This window comes from Sphaerodactylus townsendi, linkage group LG13, assembly GCF_021028975.2.
Source record: "Sphaerodactylus townsendi isolate TG3544 linkage group LG13, MPM_Stown_v2.3, whole genome shotgun sequence".
Taxonomy (NCBI): domain Eukaryota; kingdom Metazoa; phylum Chordata; class Lepidosauria; order Squamata; family Sphaerodactylidae; genus Sphaerodactylus; species Sphaerodactylus townsendi.
The window spans coordinates 17,715,572-17,736,666 of record NC_059437.1 but is presented as its reverse complement, the minus strand read 5'-3'; positions in this window follow the sequence as shown (position 1 = coordinate 17,736,666).

Here is a 21,095-nt window from a genome sequence, read left to right as displayed (position 1 = left end):
TCTCAGTTTTAAAATTTATTTTCTGCCTTTTAGGATTTATCAAAGTCACCAGTAAAGTTACACTTTTTTTTTCCTTTTTATGAATTTGGTTCTGTTGGTGATGGTGGTCTTTGTAAACATTCTTGAAGTTTAATTGTTCTACTGCTTTTTGGTCCAAACAGCTGAAAGCAACCTGAGAGGGCTGCATCATTCAAAACAGCATGACAAGGGCTCACCATCACATCCTGGGGAATTTCCTTTCATTTTTAGACAGAAGCAGATATAGATGCAGAAACTGATATGATACAGATATTAACATCCAACCTGGTGAAATATTCTACTAAACTTGAAAGCTCACACAGTGCTGTTTACCTTTTGCTTATGCTAATAAAGGGTATTATGGAGACTACATTCTATAACCATATTAAAAAGCTGACCTTCACCCGCACATACTGAAGATCAAAAAAGGTGATCAGGAAAAGCCTGGAAAAATAATCTTCGACTGCAAGAACAGTCTTTTAAAAGATATCAAAGACAGATGGTTTATGTTGAGGTTCATCAGCATTCTGCCACCCGTGGATGAAACAACTAAGGACACCAAATTCCTTCCCCATCCAACCAACTGCTTTAGCTAATGATGAGCCTTAATGATGAGTCTTAGGAATGACCATTCTTAGTTGCCCCAGGCTGCTTGGCAGTTCAATTTGCTTAAACTACGGGAATTTGTACTATTCCTGTCATCCATAGTTATGGTCTGATTAGTCAAAAAGCAGTCTTGAACAATGTGGAACAGGTAGACAAAAGCCACCTTCCATGCCAATTTAAAGGAACTCCACAACATTTATGCTCATCTCCTAAGAGGGGACCAGGGGTATACCAGCCTAGGGACATGGGGGGTACCAGACAGCCACCCCACATGATGAAACAGCATGCACCCACCCACCGCAGCACCCCTCCCTACTCCCTGCAAGCCGGCTTCTATCCTCCCCAGGCCCTGGGGAGAGCAGCAGTTGGCCTCCAGGAATGAGCGGGGGGTGGGTGGCACTCTGCCCCCTCCCCCACCCCCCTGAACAAATGATCAAAAAGTAGCAGATGAAGGGACAATATATTTATAAACAACAAAGCCTGCCATCAGTACATGTATCGACAACTAAACAACTATTACTTAGAAGATAAAAGATGTTGGGGGGTTTTAGTACAAACTACAGCACTAGATCAGGTCCTCACCTCACCCACCAAAATTACTATCAGTAAAATTTACAGATTAATCCTGGAACTCAAAACTGAGACTGAATTAGTCAAGGACAATATGATTCAATGGGTCCAGAATTTGAATAAAAGCATCCATTTAAAACACGGGAATATTTTTGGAAAAAATAATATAGAATTAACACTATCTACAGAGATGAAAGAAAGTAACATTACAATGTTTTACAGATGGTCTCGGTAAACTCTCTAAAACTCTCTAAAAAGGAACAGAAATGGAGCAGGCTTAACTCAATAGCAGCAACAGAAACAAGAATAAAAAGGAACAAAAGAGCAATGTTGAAATGCACCTCCGCTGGCATGAAGTATGCCAGTGGAGGCTCAGGGACTGATCGCACGCTAGCGCACAGCCCTGACTTATCCTGCAGCTGGAGAGGCGGCTCCGCACAGACCTCCTCTCGGTGGTCCCCCTCCACTCACCGTCTTGTGCAGCGTCCCTCTGGAGGACTGCAGAGGTTGCAGAGCAGTGTGGGCTCTGCAGCCCTCCAGAGGGAAGCTGCACAAGATGGTGGTAGATCCAACCATCCTCCAAGGAGCCTTTCCCTAGCCTAAGGGGACCACTCTCAAAGTTGGAGGAAAGGTTCCTTAGACTGGATGAAGGGGTTAACCTTTGCTCTGGCAAGGAGCAGGATAGCATAGAATCCAACTGATTAACATGATCATTCTAAAGATCATTTATTTCAAAAATAAGAATTTGCCGCCCAATACCTAACATTGCATCATCTTTTTTTTATTTGGAAGCAATTCACCTGCAACAAAAAATGTAAACAATAGCACAACATTAAAAATATAAAAAATGAAGCTTGTTTATGTAACATTAACTTAATTAACACTCAGTCTTTCATATTTACTCATTTCTGTTATCTTGCTTAATGTAAAAGTGAGGCATAATTTTACAAGTCAATGTTATATTTCATGCCTCCAAAAATTTAAAGAAGAAAAGATTTACGGCTATTAGGGGGAAAAATGGGTTTTTTAAATGCAACAGCCTCTTAATTGAACACTAATTGAACATTAATTGTTCTGACAATTTTGATAGTTTTGTTTAAACCTGATCATTTTTTATTTAAAACATCCTAAAGGATATTATACAACAGAATGGTTTAATAACACAATGACTTTAGAAACCACTTAGAGGATGTAATTTTTTTATTAGTCTCTTGTGCATTTTCCCCTCTTTTTTTAAAAAAAGAATCTTATTTGGTACATGCAGCACACGTACATCATAAAAGAGCAAGTGATGTGTGCGTGTGCGGAGGAGGGGGAAAATATGATGCTCCACCAATCCATAAATTGCTCCAATAAAAACTGTTTTAAGAGAAGTGAAATAAATGGTTGTGCCACATCAGCAGAAAGGCTCACTTGGATGTGTGATTAAAAGAGCTCACCATCAGTATTTCTCCTCATTCTTCTTTAACCCCAATCTTCATTTTACACTGCATAGCACACAGAGAGATCATTTACCATGATTTCCATTGTGAGGTCCCTAATGCCTTTTATGTAACTGAATTTCCCATTAAAATAACAGATCCACAAAATTTGTTTGATCTGTTGTCTTAGCTCTAGAGAATATGTTTAATATTTAAACTCATTTAAATTGTTTGCACGGGAGAGGGGGAGGAGGGACAAAATAGTTTTGTCTCTCCGAGTGCTCAGCTTTGTTAAGAAAGGCCTATGAACTACTTTAGATTAGATGCAGTGCTAGAAAATCTTACAGTTATATCTTCTTCATTGCTGCTGGTGTCTTGGAACTAAGGCAGAAACTGGTGGTCTCTTTATAATGAAGCTCTAATGGCTGACCTCCTTTTGTTGAACTGAATATATGAAATCAAGAAGTGCTGAAAATTTAGATGTAAGCTCAGAAATCTCAGTAGGGTGTTGGAGGGGGGATAGTTTGGCATTTCATTCTGCCTGTTGCCTTACAGCTCTCTCCAAGTCCTTCATGAACAAAGCTTTCAGTACTACGTTGCTCAAGGCAACATTAAGCCACAATGTGCTAATGCTATTTTTTTTTGCATTTTCTCATTTTTTCTTTTCTCTTCCATACAATGAAAATACTGAGGTGAGGTATTTATGAAAATTTAATAGAGATCAATTCCTGCAAAGTTCTCAAGGGCAGGCTTTTTCTTTATAGACCAGAGCTTGAAAAAAAACCAAGATCCTATTTGCAAAGGAAGCCAACCTTATCAAACAGAAGCTTTGCTTCTACTCTGGGTAATAAGTGACTGACTCCATTCTTGGAAACAAGAGAGGTTAGCTGGGGGGAAAAAGTGGATTGTTTCCTCTAAAGCTGAAGTGCTTTAAGCTAATACAATCATGTTTTGAAACATTCTCATACAAGAACTGCATCAGGCAAATGTTCCGCTTAGCTTCCTTGAGTATGTAATTTTTTTGGCGGGGGGTGGGGAGGACACTTATTTTCCCATCTAATATAATTGTTTTCAACCAGCTTGGATAAGCCCTTTTTAGCTATGGCTACAGAGCTTTGCTAACCATCTCTGCTGTCCTAAATACAAGGTCCATGTGCAGATAGGGTTTTAAAGAAGGTGAGTTTAAAACTAAGGTCTTTTCCACACAAGCCACATACAGTGTTTCCAAGATGATAATAAAATGTTTCCCTCATGGACTTCCACAGGTTTTTCCCCTGTTTGGTTCTGGACAAATTGCTAAGCAGTCTTTTCTCCACTGTTTCTGAAAACACTTTTACTGTGATGTTTTTCACTGAAGCATTTGTGAACTAGCTTCTTTCACAGTGCAGTTTAAAACAATTTTTCTTTCTCACCAAAATGGTGGGCCATTATCCATGCCCCCAGTGCTGTCACCCAACCTCCTCTTGGGTACTTGCTCCACCATTTTTTTGTCCTTCACTTCACCCCTCTCTTATTGATTGTTAGTTTCTTGCCTTTCCCCCATTTTTTCTCTCCCATTTTTGGGGCAATCAAATAAGCAATGCTATGAATTATCACTGCAACACATGCATTAAAAAAGGGAAAATGGCTGCTATGAGACAACATTTGGAGGAGGGAAGTGCGGATGTACTCACTTGTAAACAATATGATTGAAAACACCTTTGAAATGGGGTAAGTGTGGTGTGCAGAAAAGGCCTAAGATTGCATTTCACAGAAGAAGAAGAAGAAGAAGAAGAAGAAGAAGAAGAAGAAGAAGAAGAAGAAGAAGAAGAAGAAGAAGAAGAAGAAGAAGAAGAAGAAGAAGAAGAAGAAGAAGAAGAGGAGGAGGAGGAGGAGGAGGAGGAGGAGGAGGAGGAGGAGGAAGAGTAGTTTGGATTTATATCCCACCTTTCTCTCCTCTAAGGAGACTCAAGGTGGCTTACAAGCTCTTCCCTTCCTCTCCCCACAATAGACAACTTGTGAGGTAGGTGGGGCTGAGAGAGTTCCAAAGAACTGTGATTAGCCCAAGCTTGTCCAACAGGTCTCATGTGGAGGAGTGGGGAAACAAATCCAGGTCAACAGATAAGATTCTGCCGCTCATGCGGAGGAGTGGGGAATCAAACCTGGCTATCCAAATTAGAATCTACCTGCTCTTAACCATTACACCTGCTATAATTTCAGCACACATGGCTCTGCATCTCCAAAAATTAGATATTTGTAAGTTATCTGCAATGTTGTCGAATATATTCTTTGATTCAAATTTTGCACAGACCAATATCTCAAATAGGTCTAATAGTCATTAACATTTCCTTTAGTGTTTGGGTAAATACTGTTCTCAGTGTCTTCAGATCATGACTTCCTAGCAATGTCTGCACGCTAACATTTTGTTCTTTTGCAATGAATTAGCAGAGTAAACAATAGGGCAAAGATGTGAGTTGTTTTACATACAACAAAATAAAGTTACGCTAAACATAGAAACAGTGAACTCTGTCTATGGAAGTGCTCAGTCTGGGTCTCTGTGCAGTCTATGTGTGCCTGTGCATCTGCCTCTCCTCTTTTGCTGAAAGAAGAAACTGAGAGATCTTTCCAGAAGCTCAAGTGGTTCTAGTCATGCGACTTTAACAGTTCACTCTTGCTTGACTGAATGAAGTAAAATCCTAACACATTTGCTAACATTTACCAAAGTGAGGCAGACTTCTTGTCAAGACTATAGCAACAGGAAGCTAGTGCAGAGCAACTGAACTGATATATGAGGTCTCAAACGATTTCTAAAAAAAGGTCTAGTCTTTTGAAATCACAGCAGCTCCTGGACTATGTTCAAGGAGATGTCTCAGTTGAATTTATTGGTCTGTGATGGTATGGGATTCCCTCCCTCAGCTTTTTGAAGGTAGATTTTTAAAACAAGGTATCCCTTATTTCAGCTAGGAAACTGCTGCAGACTTTCAAACGTTTCAGGTTGCTGTTGGTTTGAGTAGGGTAGTATGAAGCATATAGATTGAAGCCAGAATACATAGGTCTGCTATGGAGTCAACAAATGTTGCTCCAACGTTCTCCAATTGGGCAAATGGTGACTTATTCTTTCAACCTTGTGTTGCCAGTATAAGGGAGCTCTGATGAGCAAATTCAAAAAAAATAAAGCTGGAGTCTCCCTCGCCTCAGCCCCTGGGTATTTGTATGTAATTCAAGGTCTACTGAAAGAGCATAAAATGTGTGAAATATTTTGTTGTAAAACACTGGTGGTGAATATACAACAAGAGGTGATAGTTATTCCAGATTAATAAATACAAATTAGATCTGTAAAAAGTGTGACCAACTGGATTGGATCCAGTCAGCTTTTCTGCTGGTGAAAAAACGGAGGAGGCCTCTTTGGCCACCAAAATGCTGTGCTGAGGATGATGGGATCTGAATGGATAAAAACTATTTCTATTGGGAGTTGTACAAGATGAATTCAACAAGATAATCAAAAAGTGATTTGGGATCCTACCCACACTCTTCAAAAAAAGTGCTTAAAGAAGTAAATAGACATGAATAAATAGTCTTCTCTGGTTTAAATGAGTAATGAGTCAATTAAGTTGATCTTTTTTCCCCCAGTTAGCCAGGGTTTCTCAGAATACAGCTGTAACTCATAGCACATGGGACAGATGTAGACTGAAGGGAGAGGAAATTTGCCCCAAATATTTTTTTTCTCAATAAGTTTATACCAAATATCATCACTTGATATTAACTGTGCACTGGGCGGAAACCAAAATGGGGGAGTGGAGGATCTCCAGCAAGGCAAAAATTTGTGTTTCTATCAAATCCAAGTTGCCGACATTTTAAGAATTATTAAATTACATGAAACCTGGCAGAGATTAAGACAATCATTTAATTTTGTTGCAAGTTGGAGTTCAATTAAAGCTTGCAGAATAATGGGGGGCAGGGGGTGTGGAACCAAGCACAGTGTTATTAAACACTTAAACATCATCCTGATTAGCTCTGACTAAAAACAGCTCAATTAGAGTATGTTTTAATTACTGCAGACCAGTACAGAGAGTGCCAATTAACCATATATAAACTCAATAGCTTAAGATGTAACTAACGTCAATGAAAAAAGAACCACAACAAACAAGCAATAAAACAGCTAGTTAAACAAGCTCTACTTAGCGAATGAGTAAACATTTGGCAATCCATCACTTGAAGTAAACTGTAATATGATTTTGGGATGAAGTGACGCAAGCAAGGATAAAGAGCAAGTTAAAACAGCAACTGTATCCCATTTTGTTGACTGATAATTACTTATGTGTGTTTTTTTCATTTGTTGATTTTATTCAATATCACTCAATCACATGGACTCATAGGAAGAAGAAATATGTTGCATCCTTTTATCATTTTCTGTTGGTAGAACAGCCTTTCAACCAGTGTGGCAATTCCACCTTCCTCAGCAGACCCACACATTTTACACAGTGCCCTCTCTGAGGACTTTGTTTCAGGGGACACAGTGGGCTGAAGTAGAAAAGACAATGGAGAAAGCCCCCAAACAAAACAAAACAAAGAAAGAAAATGTTGCCCTATTCCTACTGAAAGTCAATTGGAATCAGAGATATCTTACCCAGGGGCGTAACGAGGCAGCCCTGGGCCAACTGGAGCCCTGGGCAAAACCTGAGTTGGATGCCCCTCCCCCCCCCCATGGGCGGCTACTCCACCATGACCAAAAAAATTTTTGCACCAGGACATTGGTGCCTGCAGGGGGTGCATTTTTAGACATATCAGCACCAATATTTCAGCATATCATCAGGAGACTGTCCTTATGCTACTCCCCAAGTTGGGTGAGGTTTGGTTCAAGGAGTCCAAAGTTATGGACTCCCAAAGGGGGTGCCCCATCCCCCATTGTTTCCAATGGGAGCTAATAGGAGATGGGGGCTACAGTTTTGAGGGTCATACCTTTGAACCAAACCTCACCAAACTTGACTCCTGCGGAAAACCACTAAAATACCCAAAAACGAACCCAGCATTTTGATGCCCCCCACAAGGTGATGCCCTGGGCAGATGCCCACCTTGCCCAATGGGCATTACGCCAGTGATCTTACCTCTTCAGGAATGCATGTTAGTTGATCAGCATATGGTTGTGCTGAACATTCAGCTCTCTTTTTTTCAGTCATAAATAGTGCTTCCCTGAAGGAATTTGAAACGCCCTGTCTTGTTGCACTTGATCACCCATCTGTTGGGCCTATGTCCCTACTGGTCATGATTAGGAAACTCTTTGATGCGCTGTCTGAGTGTTTGGATGCATTTGAACAAATCTGATTAAAATGCTTTATCAAAGCTACCATTCCTCCCACCAATTTTCTGTTGCCTACAATTGTTAAAAAAAAGTTATAGTTACCAGGGGAAAAATCTATTTGAAAATTTTAAGCTGTGGGTTACTACTTGAATAGCTCTGGGAACCTTCACCCATTAACTTAGCCAGCTTATTAATTTGGTAAGAATGATTGGAATGCTTTATCAAAACTGCTGCTCCCCTGACCAATCTTCTTTTCCCTCCAATTGTTAAAACAAGTTATAGTTACCAGGATAAAAAATCTGTTTGAGAATTTTAAGTTGTGAGTTACTACTTGAATAGCTCTGGTGGACTCTGCACAGGCAGGGGGCAGCGGGGTTCCCACCAGTATAAATGATGCCAGTGGAGCCCTAGAGCCATTTGCACGCTGAGGTGCGAGCGGCTCCAAAACAGCCGCTGCCCACTTGGAGCCACCTCCATTTCCTTTTCCCGCACTTATCTTCTCTCCCAACAGAGTCGAGTGAGGCAGGGAAACAGTGTTCCCCCCAAAAAAAGGATGGCACTGCCTCTCTACAAAGGTGGCAGCTGTGCAAACAATTCCCCTGGAATGGTGTTTTTACTGTTCCAGGGGCACTGTTTATTTCCCATGTGGAATCCACTTCTGAGAACCTTCAGTAACTACCCATGAATTTGGTTAGCTTTTTAATCAGTTCTTGCAATTGCAAATTGAATCAATGTGCAATTTGCAATTGGTTGAACAAGCACAAAAAGCAAGCAGTGAATGTAGCCAATGGTGGTCATTTAAAGGATGGATCCAACTAAAGAGGTGTAAAGAGGTAACAAATGTGTGGGTGATTCCATGAAAGATGAGAGATCACTTTAATAACCCAGCCATGAGCCCCTCAGGGGTAAAGTGACTTTTGTCTAGTAATCATTTGTCAGTTTGTTACTTTTTACCAAGGCTTGACCTGACCCTGTGGAACAAATGGTTACTGCACAAGTAGAATGTTGTTTAGTACAGTTCGGCACAACCAGATTTGACAGCACACACGCACACACGCACACACGCACACACCCCAAGGAAGCTTGCCTTACAAATCAATTTGATCAACCGGTAAGTGTAATTGTGTCAAATTTCTCCCTGTGCCTACTTCCTCTTAATCCTACCTTTTCCATATCTGCTCACAGCCATTGTTTCCACACTCTGCTGCAGGTCTGGTGCCCTTCTTATTCTGCCTCCATTAAGAATCAAATATGATGAAGACATAAGAATCAAATATGATGGAGACAATCTGATTCAGCAATGGCATGACATCACTCAGGGCAAAGCCAACAAAGATTGACAGTAGTTGTTCTTGTGTGTACTGCCTCCTTCTAATTAGTGAACTCTTTCCCCCTCTTTTGAGGGGGAAGAACTGGATTTATACCCTTCTTTCTCATCAGCAAGGAGTCTCAAAGCAGATAACCAGTGTAATCCACAACAGTTACTCCAGTTTAAACCCATTGAAGTCAACGCGCTTAGATTGGAGTAACTCTGTTCTGGATTGCACTATACAATCCCTTCCATTCCTCTCTATACAACAGAAGTAGGTGGGGCTGAGAGAGTTTGAAGAGAACTGTGCCTAGTTCAGTGTCATCCAGCAGGTTTCATGAGTAGCAGCAGCGAAACAAATCCCGCTCACCAGATTAGAGTCAGCCACTCATGTGAAGAAGTGAGGAATCCAATCCTGTTTTCCAGATTAGAGTCCCCTGCTCTTAACCACTGCATCAGGCTAGCTTTGCAAGAAGTACCTTCCCTTTCAGCTCAGCCTTAACCCAGAGCTGGTAAACATTCTTTGCATGTTATCTTCTCTTTCTTCTTAGCCAAGTCATTTAAAAAATCAACTATGTTGATTTACACTTGTAATTTTAATCCCCCAAATTTGAAGAACACTCAGTGAATTTTGTGACGAAGAAATCCTTTAAAACTACATTGTACAGCAACAAATCAATATATCTTGACAGGTATTCCCAGAGCTCATCTATCTGGATGAGACCTATTGGTCTTCACTGCAACTTGCTTAAGAGGGATACATTTGAAGCCAACATATTAGGAATTTTTCCCTTCCTCACCTTTGTGTCAAGGAGCAAAGTATTGATTTTGAATATGTTATTCAACATTTTCTTTATGCAAATGCACTGCTTCAGCTCTGTCGGAAGTTTTGTTTCAACTTACAGAAAAGAGTTCCAGTTTGTGGAAGATGATAGCTCAGCTTATCTTAATGTACCCTTTCTTGTTGTTGCTGCTGTGTATATCCAACAAGACATTTTTTTTTTAGGATCCTGGTGTGGACCTCCTGCCCAAGCCGACTTACTCTCAATAGATGGCACCAAGAGTAGCCCCACAAGGCAGAGAGATGAAGGTAGTACAGGTGTATAACTAAGAAATGTCACTCTGAAGTTCCAGGGAGCAATAGGAAGGCAGAAAAACACAGGATATCGCTGGCTACTGGGTAACAGCAGGCCAAGTGAAAGAATAATACCACCTCTCAATTGCTAAGGTAACATCAAAACTGGGTTTCATACTCTCATGGCAATAGAGAAGAGTGCAGGGCAATTGCCAGACTTGTCACTGGTCATTTAAAGCCTAGACATCAGGAGCCAAGTCAGACTTCTTCTACTCATTTTCTGATTTGAAGAACTATGCCTAAACTCTAAGGTGGATTCCGCACGGGCCAAAAACAGTGGTGTGAAAACGGTGTGAAAACAGTGTAAACCTTTTTACACCGTTTTAAACCATTTCATACCGGTTTCACACCAGTTTCACACTGCTGTTTTTGGCCTGTGCGGAATCTGCCTAAGAGATACCCCACCAAAAAAAATCAGAGTAAAGAAAAGGAGGTCCCTGATTCCCACGAAATGTAGCCATCAACACACACAACAAATGAATTTGCCAATATTTTCTTCTTTGTTTAACCCAACACCCACCCACCCACCCCCTGCAAAAATCAATGTAACATAAATGAAGTCTTGCTGTAACTAAAGTGAGAAGTCAAGTAATATTATCAGTACTAAGAATGTGGGAATCCAGAGCTTAGGAATTCAGTCCATTCTTTTCTGATCTTGCAAAGCAAACTTGTAAAAAATAAGGATTCACTTGGATCTGATGAGGGAGCTTTGTTACATTTATCTGTTCCAACCCTTACAAATTATTTACCCTTTTCATGGAACTAACTGCAGCTGGGAAATGGTACTGGAGATGAGGGGCGAATGTATAGGGTTGGAGTGCCACTTCTCTGTACAGTTGTAGATAATTCTTTTTTCTTCAGGGTACTGACCACTGAAGTTAGGCCAATTCCATTCTGTGCCTGACCTGAGTCAAACACAAATGGCAGGCGCCAATGAAATAAGTAAGCAGTTTGGACCTCACAGAATATTTCCACTGATGGAAGGAATTTCTGCTGTTGAGCAGAATTCTCCTCTGCCCCCCAACACAACACAAACACATACCCTCTCAGGGAACAATATCTAGAGGTCTGCAGTTAGGTATGGAATCAATGAAGGATGGGATACAAATTTAATAAAATAAAAACAAATTTAATAAAATAAAAATAATACATTTGGAAATTCAAGGAAGGTTGCCTTGCCAAATAAATTTTATAAAGATTTTCTGCTACTGACTGAGAATTTACTTACTCACTGGCAGATATATCACAGAAGTAGTAATGACAAGACAAAACGACAAGTTATTTACTTTAGATTCTGCTTTTTATCATTTGTTTTTGCTAAAAGAATTAGATCCTGGATATTTAACCAGACTAATGGTACACTTAATATTCAGTATGCTAAACAATGCTTCTTCTTGAGAAAGCTTATATCCAACATATTCAGATTTAGAAAAGTTTACTCTGTATCCAGATGCTTCCCTTCTGTGATTTTTATGAGACAGGTTGGATTAATCTTTTTGAATGACTTCAACTCCAGCATAAACTCATCACAGTTTACCTTCTGGGTACAGAAGATAATTTTTTTCCCCTACATAATTCCATATCTGCAATTACAAATGTACCTGACATCTCATTGTAATTCTACTTACTCTTATCTGTTGACTTCATCATTGACAAACCCTTTGGCGTTACAATCCCAAGTGTATCAGTCACAGTAGATAGTTCTTGTTTTATCTAATTTGCAGCAATATCCTTAACAGCATACAAATAATTTGTTAACCTCAAAATGTTTTTTTGGGGGGGAGGGAGGTTCACTGAGGCCCCTTCCGCACAGCAAATGTACAGCAGGTTGCAGTCAGGATAAAGTAACCCGCTTTCCTGTTATCGCATTCATATGCATCCGCGCAGGCAGCGATTGGAGCCCACAGCAACAATGCAGGTTGCTGTAGTGCCTTCGCATGGAGACATGTCTTTTTTTTGAAAAAAAATTACCTCCCACCAATGCGTAGCCATGCAGGCATGCACAAATGAACCTCCCCACGCAGCCATGCTGACATCTCGAGATACTCCAATAGGAACATTTGCATCTGCGTGGCTGCACAGATGTAAGCCACAAAATTTTTCAAAAGAAAAGCACAGCCAAACAAAGCACCTCCTGCCTGGTCATTCACTCGCAAGCGGCTGCAACCCATAACTTCTCAGAAGGCTCGTAAATAGTGCAATTCTCAAAAAAAACCAGTTTGGGGGAAATAAAACTGGGCAGACTCACTGTAGGGGTGGAATCTGTGCAATTTGCCCCCCCTCCCAAATGGGTTTTCCCTGTTCTAAACCCATGTTTGTTAGCCCATGTCGAGTGGGACTGAGTTTCATCTACAGTCACTACAGTCACAATCTACAGGCACCGTCTCTTTGTGACTATGCTTAATCCCATATTCCTTGTGTGATAGGATGGGGTGAGATGTTACCTTTACTGGTGGACCTAAAACCATCTTCCTCCTTTTCAGTAAACATAAAATCAGCCACAGGGGGGAAAATCAGGTGAACAGTTGCTAACACAATGTTTCATGCTCATACCCATCATGGGTAAGGATGACTAGAAGAAATAGTGTCTTCTGGGCTTGAGGCTTCAACTGTTGGAGGAAAACAAATTTGTTTCTGGAGAATTCTGGATGGAAACATCCTGGGTTATAAAACTTCTAGGCTTGCCCAGGCTAAAGCTATTTTTGGAAGTACATTATTTGTACTTAACCCATTCTCTGTACAACAACAACAACAACAAAGCTTACTGTCACTGGTCAGTGACAAGAAGAATAATCTTAGACAAGGCTGTAAGCATAAGCATTTATTGTCATTGTGCACGCACAACAAAATTTACAGCAGCATTCCTCGATGCACACAATTTCAGACTCATACATCATACTCATACAATTTCATACAATACATCATACTCATACAATTTCAGACTCATACCCCATCCTCACCTTCCCCTTCCTCCACCCATCCCTACACAGCCCCAAACACATCAACACGAAGCCGCGGAGTTTAGCATAGCCACAGCTCTAGAGTAGAAGCTGTCTCTAAGCCTCTTTGTCCTAGATTTGATAGTCCTGTATCGCCTACCAGATGGTAGCAGTTCAAAAAGAGAGTGTGCTGGATGAGACGGGTCCCTCAGAATATTTTGGGCTTTTTTTAGGCTTCGGGAATTATAGAGTTCTTCCAAGGAGGAGAGAGGGCAGCCGATAATCCTTTGTGCAGTAGTGATCACCCTTTGGAGCGCCTTCTATCTGCCACTGTGCAACTGGAGAACCATACACAGATGCAGTAGGTTAAGACACTCTCTATAGCACAGCGGTAAAAGGACACCAGGAGTTTTCCATCCAGTTGTTGCTTCCTTAAAAGTCTCAGAAAGCACAGTCTTTGCTGGGCCTTCTTAACCACCGCGGCTGTCTGTATGTCCCAGGTTAAGTCCTCTTTAATCATAACGCCCAGAAATTTAAAACTAGCCACCCGATCTACTTGATCTCCATTTATAGTCAAGGGCTGAATTTCTGAACTATTCCTTCTATAGTCCACTATAAGCTCCTTTGTCTTGTTAGTATTAAGAACCAGGTTATTTTCCCTGCACCATGAGAGCAGTTGGTCCACCTCACTCCGATAGGCAGACTCATCCCCTCCAGAGATGAGCCCCACCATCGTTGTGTCATCGGCAAATTTGATAATGGTGTTACTATGATAGACAGGAGTACAATCATATGTATAAAGGGAGAAAAATAAAGGACTCAACACACAGCCCTGTGGCGTTCCCATATTTAGAGTAAGAACTGAGGAAACCCAATTTCCCAGTCTAACCCTCTGGGAACGTCCAGACAAGAAGACCCTAATCCACAAACAGATTGAATGTGAGAGTCCAAGATCCACAAGTTTTGTCACCAGTCTTTGTGGCAAGATTGTATTAAATGCTGTACTATTAAACATATAAACCCACGCATCAAATGTAATTAATACTCATTTTAAAAAATGGCATAGAGAAGTAGTAGTAGTAGTAGTAGTAGTAGTAGTAGTAGTAGTAGTAGTAGTAGTAGTAGTAGTAGTATTTATTTATTTATTTATTTATTTGATTTAATATACTGCCCCATCCCCGAAGGGCTCTGGTAGTAGTAACCTGTAGAGAAATTAGCAAAGGGAAGCATGGAAGAAAGATGGATATCTATTCCCTTCCTTCAAGGCACCTTTCCTTCATGTCTTTCCCTTTGCCATTTTATCCCAACAACCACCCTATGATGGCTTAGGATAAGAGGAAGCAAATGGCACTAAGACCATACATTATGGTTCAGTGGATAGTCGTTCCCCCCCCTACATTGGACATTACAGCATTCTGGCAATGGAGTTCAGGGAGACCACAGCAAAAAAGAAAAAAAGGAAACCAGCTGCCTTAGCAGTAGGTTGCCACCCTCAAGATAGGGCCTGCAGTTGCTTCAGAATTACAACTGATCTCCACACTACAAAGATCAGTTCCCCTGGAGGAAATGGCATCCTTGGAGGGTGGAATCTGGCATAGCAACTCTGCTAAGTTCCCTCTCTTCCCTATACCCTTCTGCCCTCAAGTCTCCAGGAATTTCCCATCCTGGAGCTGGCAAGTCCAGTCCTCCAGCACACTAGTTCAAGCTGTTATTTCCAGAAATTAGTGGAAGTGAAATTAGAACTGGTCCAGCTGTTCAGCTTCTCAACTTTCCCTCCCTGTACACAGCATCTGTGCCATTTGGCCTCTTCTCCTCCCTCCAAAGGTGATTTTCCCCCCTCTTACTTTTGGATTTTGAACCTCTGTTCTTCCTGAGGGTGCATTCCTTTTTGGCTTGCTTGCACCTAGGGAACACAAGTTAGTTTTAAAAGTCCACCAGAGATCCTACTCGACTCCTCCTACTCTTTCGCATCTCTCACATATCCCGCATCAGGTCTAGTTTGTCCCTATGAAGTTCAATTACCATCAAGGCTTTGTCCTTGAGCTAGAGATGAGATCGAATTTCAAAGCCTGTCTTCTTCAAGTTGCATATCCCTATTTCAATTTTGTTTATGCTGCTTTAAAACTGTATGAGTCTCACTTATTTCTCCTTTTCTTCTTCAATATTACACCATCTTCGCTCTTCCTTTCTCTCAATAGGGGGATTTAAATGTAAAGATGACTATAATATCTTGATTATTTGTATTTGTAAAAAACCCCAATAAAAATCTGAAAATGCAAAAAAAAAAAAACCTGTATGAGTCTTCCCTGAGAGCAGGCACTGCATCTCATTTCTCATCTGTCTAGGTCAGTGATACTCAGTAGCTCAGGAGCCACCCATAGGCACCTGTCTCATGTTTCAGGGAAGTGGGCAAGACCCTTGTTTGGTAGGGCTTTTGGTTGGTAGGAGGTCCATACCAGCCACATCTAGAGGAGTGGGCAAGTTCCTCTAGGTGTGAAGACTTCACAACAAGGATGGAAATAAACATGGCTCTTTGGGGTAGTGGTAAGTGCAACTGTGACTCTCCACGTGCCACAAAGTGGGTACCATTATTCTCAGTGAACTAGAAATCTAAAACAGCAACACTAACATACACTTATGAAATTAAGAGTTCCATTGTTCTCCAATGAACTGTGCCAACCACCAGATCTCACTAGGCTCATTTCCACACCCCGCTGGATGAAGGAACATATTGATCATCAGTTTGGAGCAGGGTCCAGAGTGCCCCAAAGGCAAAATCTCATTTCTCAGCTCGCTGTCTAGAGACGAAGATATTTCGGCAATTACAGCAAACTCTCTGAGGATCATTGAAGAGGGCAACAATAGCACTGTACTTTGCATATTACAAGTGAAATATACCTGATGATTAATCATAAATGAGTCTCTTAAATGCAAAGCTAATTTTAAACACAAGGGCAATTGCATTATAATTGCACATTGGCTTTAATACCCTGTTGAACCATGAATGTAATGAAAAAGTGGGACAAGCTGTGAGGCTGTTATCCAGGTTTCCTACGGCGTTTTGTTCACATTAAAATATGGGAGAAGAAAAATAAAAGGGAGGGAAGCCATCATCTCTGGTGATTTCCAAAGATACAACGAGATGTAATTCAGATCAATTTTTTAGAATTGCACTCTAAAATAATTAACATTTGTCAATAGATGTTGTGAATCATTCATTTCCTATTGGACGCTCTGCAAAGAAGTTGCAGGAGAAGAGCGAGCATAAATATCTCATAAATTCAGATGACTGATTAAAGTTACTTAGATCTCCTAACTCTGGTGAGTGTTCTAAGAAGACACATTGCAAAAAGATGAGTTTACAGTGTTGTCTTTTTCATCTATTTTACACTTTATTTTACAAAGGCATAATGTGCTCGCTACTGCTTGACATTATCAAGCACAAACACACTTGCCTCAATGCCTATCAAACAGTCATATGTTAACATTGAGATGACATGAGATTTTCCAAGAATATCGGGTTTGGTCCATCTGTCTTGCAAATATCGGAACACCTGTCATGGTTGTGGCTCACCATGCTCTGGCTTGATCCACATTTTATAAACTTTCTAGAATATGGTGAGTTCTGCTGTTTACACCTATCAAATAGACAGCTCCATCCAAAGTCCTGTCTCGCCATCTCCAAGAGGGCTTTCTGGTGGCACAAGGAGTGAAAAATGGAAGAAGAAGAAGAAGAAGAAGAAGAAGAAGAAGAAGAAGAAGAAGAAGAAGAAGAAGAAGAAGAAGAAGAAGAAGAAGAAGAAGAAGAAGAAGAAGAAGAAGAAGAAGAAGAAGAAGAAGAAGAAGAAGAAGAAGAAGAAGAAGAAGAAGAAGAACAACAACAACAACAACAACAACAACAACAACAACAACAACAACAACAGCAGCAGCTGCTGCTGCTGCTGCTGCTGCTGCTGCTGCTGCTGCTGCTGCTGCTGCTCCTCCTCCTCCTCCTCCTCCTCCTCCTCCTGGGAAGCTCTCCATAGGGCTTAAAGAACTTATGCCATCCAAGGCACCATGCTCCAAGCCATAAACTCCAAGAGGGAGTTGATGTTAGTCCCTTGGGATCAGCCAACCCTGGCACCCCCATAGTGGTGTCTGATTGGGATGTCAGCACAGCCCTGTGGCAAGTGGCAACCCAGACTTCCAGGTTTCACCACCACAAAGTGGGGGAGCAGCCATCCATTGGTGCATCTGCCTCCTCCACTGAGGCAAGTGCCCCAGGGAGGGCAAACATTCTGGCACAAGACTGCACTTCTTCCTCAATCCCTTTCACCTCACCCCCCAGATGGGGCTCATAGTCTACAAGGAAACCTCCCAAAGAAACCTTTTTAAATGGAAACTACAGATGACCAGATTCCTACAGTTCCATTCCATTTCAAGTCAGTAACAACTTCAAAAGTTCATGCATTTCAATAGAGCAGAACTCCTGAAATGAAAAAGGCTGATCCACCCATGGTTTTCCCTTCTGTTTAACCCATTTTCCACAATATCTGTAAAAAGGAAGAAGAGTTGGATTTATTACCCCCTTTCTCCCCTTTAAGAAGACTCAAAGGGGCTGACAATCTCCTTTCCCTTCCTCCCTGCACAACAAACACCCTGAGAGGTAGGTGGGGCTGAGAGAGCTCCGAAGAATTGTGACTAGCCCAAGGTCACCCAGCTGGTGTGTATTGGAGTGTACACAGAGGCATAGCAAGGGGGGGAAGCCCGGTGCACTGGTGCATCCTCCGTCCCTGTCCTGCCCCAGAACGCCCCATCCCACCCCGAAATACCCCGCCACACCCCAGAATGTTTCCACTATGCCCCCGGAACACCCTCGCCACATCCCCACAGGGGCACGCGCCTGGTGCGTCACGCCCCCCTTTCCCTTTGGAGCTACGCCTCTGAGTGCATATCTGAGCTACGCCTCTGAGGATAATCTGAATTCCCCAGATAAGTCTCCACAGCTCAAGCAGCAGAGCGGTAAATCAAAGACAGCTCCTCCAGATTAGAGTACACCTACTCTTCCACTAGGCCACTGCTGCTCCTGCAGACTGCAGATACTAAAAGAGGGGAAAAATTTACTCCAAGGCACTAGAGCAGCAATGTGTAGTGGTTAGGAGTGGTGGATTCTCATCTGGAGAACCAGGTTTGATTCCCCCCCTTTTTCACATGAAACCTGCTGGTTGACCTTGAGTTAGTCACAGCCCTCTCAGAACTCTCTTAGACTCACCTATCTCACAAGGTGTCTATTGAGGGAAGGGAAGGCGATTGTAAGCTGCTTTGAGACTGCTTACAGGTAGAGAAAAGCAGTGCATTAAAAATAACCCTCTTCTCTTCTTCTTTTCTTTAAGTGCCAGGATCTTTTATAAGAGTGTGGCAATATTGCTTCTGAGAGCACGGAAGTGACACTTGTGTACTCTCTGAAGCAATATTGAGATTGAATCTCAGTCTTTGATTTGATCATGGCTGGACTGCTCATCAGCTGCCCCCCTTATAATGGACTTTAAGCTAATGAGCCAATTTCAATTGTGAAAGCTGATCTAATTTTTGAGTCAACACTAGGGGACACTACCCTGAAATTGACTGAACTGGAGAGAGCAAGTTGCACTAATGCTCAGGCAAGGGACTCACCCAGATAGGAAAGATTTGGTTGCAGGTTCCAATATTACCAGTTCCAATATTTTAATACCACTTCTGGTTTAAACCAGACGTGACATTGATGCATGGGAACAATGCTCTATGTGCCTGAAACTTGTTGGTAAAACAATCGAGTTTAAGGAGAGTGCTACCAGTGTTTCCTTAGTGTGTTGATGTCACTTTCAGTTTTCAGAAAGCACACAGCAATGCCAAAGAGTTCCCTCCAATCCCCACCCAATTTTTCCCCATACGGACCCAGAACCACTTATACCAAATTGAAGCTTCTCAGAGAATAATGCTTACAACAAGCTTCAGTCCTGATTCAGTAGGGGCAACACTTTGCCTATGAAGTTCAGGTCCTAATTTCAATTGTGGATGGTCACAGTTGCACCTATAAAATGTTTCACTGACCCCAAAACTTTTTTTTAAAAAACGGACATTATCTTCTGGTTGTGAGGTAGCAACATCTTTCAAATATTTTAAAGGGGTTTCTGTTTTGTAATCAAAGAAGAACAATCAAAGCTGACATGTTTGAGAAAAAAGTTTCTCTGACCTACAACAGAATATGTACTGATTCGCTCGCTGTCTATTCTGGACACAATGAAAGTTAATTATGCTGTTATGGAGAATGTCAGATGAGATCGCTACTTGTGTAGCGTTACTGGGGGAAAATGATGCTGAGAAAATGTCAGTGCTCATTATAAGGCTAAAACATTCACCAAGATCAGTTGGCCGAGTGTCAAAGTCCAGCCAGTAAAATTCATAAAAGGCCTTTGAGATTGTTTCAGCACTTGATAAAAAGGGCTGGACGCTTCCTCCTAGGCGAGAGTAGACTTTAATTTTATGATCTTTTGCTCAAGAGGCTTTGAAGCTGGTGGACCTGTTAAATTTTTACACAAGCCATGTACTTTAATTGCCTATTTGTTATCTCCCCAACTATCAAACATTATTTTTCTATTACCTTTCATGTGCTTTTCATAGAAGCAATACCCACAAATAAATGGCAGTGTGCATAAACCAGAACTAGCCAGCACAAGAAGCATGCACAGCACAGAAGAAGCCTAGGATTACTTTCTGTCTCCAAATGCTGAATGAGAGAGACAAAGGACATTTGAATACATAGCTACGAACAGTCACCCATATTCATCATGACAGTAACCGTGAGGGAATTTCAAAAGTTGTCTGGCCCAATTGGATTCCATTTTGTTTTGTTTCTCCCTTGTGAAAAATGAAAGTGACTGCTTATTTTTTTGTCCCAGTTTCTCATTTCTTGGAGCCAATTTTCCCATTAAAATGAACATATCTCTCAACGACACTTTTGCATCAATTACATACAAATTGTATTCAATATATTAAATTATCTACATGATATCATCTGTGGATCCTTAAATCTGAAGACTGGAGCACTGGATACACCTGATAAATCTTTCTACAAACCTGAAAAAAAGGCATGCAATTGAATATGATTTTTCAGAAGGGACTAAAACCTCCAGATCAATAGAAGGAGTGTCTACAGCTTTAAGAAATGATGCTGTCAGTGACCATTGCTAGGCAACCATCACAATACTTTCAGACCTCAAGCCTTGGTTTCCACTGGTAAAAGGCAGGGGGAAGGGGCTGAGCACTTCCTGGTGTAATTTCAGTCTTTGACAGAATATTCATGTGGTCTGGCCTGGCTGAACTACGCAAATTGATACTACAAGACTCTCATTACTTACCCAGGCCTTGCTACTGTTTAACAGCATCCACCCCATGTTAGCTACTGTGGTGTAGTGGTTGGAGTTTTAGATTAGAATCTGGGAGATCCAGATCTGAATCACTACTCTGCTGTGAAAACCCAACCTACCTCACAAGTAAATGCCTGAGGAAAAAAAAGAAAGAAAGGTGGGTCTGGGGAGATAAGATGGTTATGATAAAGGAGGAAAAACAGGGCAGAAGGATATAAGGAAGCCAAGTTGTTAAGAGAAAAGTTCCATACAACAAGGAGGCAAGCCAGATGACAGCATGTCAAAGGAGGGGGAAATAGCAGTCCCCAGCACAGATGTAAGTTAGTTCTTTTTTGATTTCTCAAAGTGCCACAGCTGTCAGCTCCTCCCAACACCTTTCCTCCTTTCAGCTTTTCCTTTGCATTCATAGGACTTCTGTGTATGAACCTTCTAGT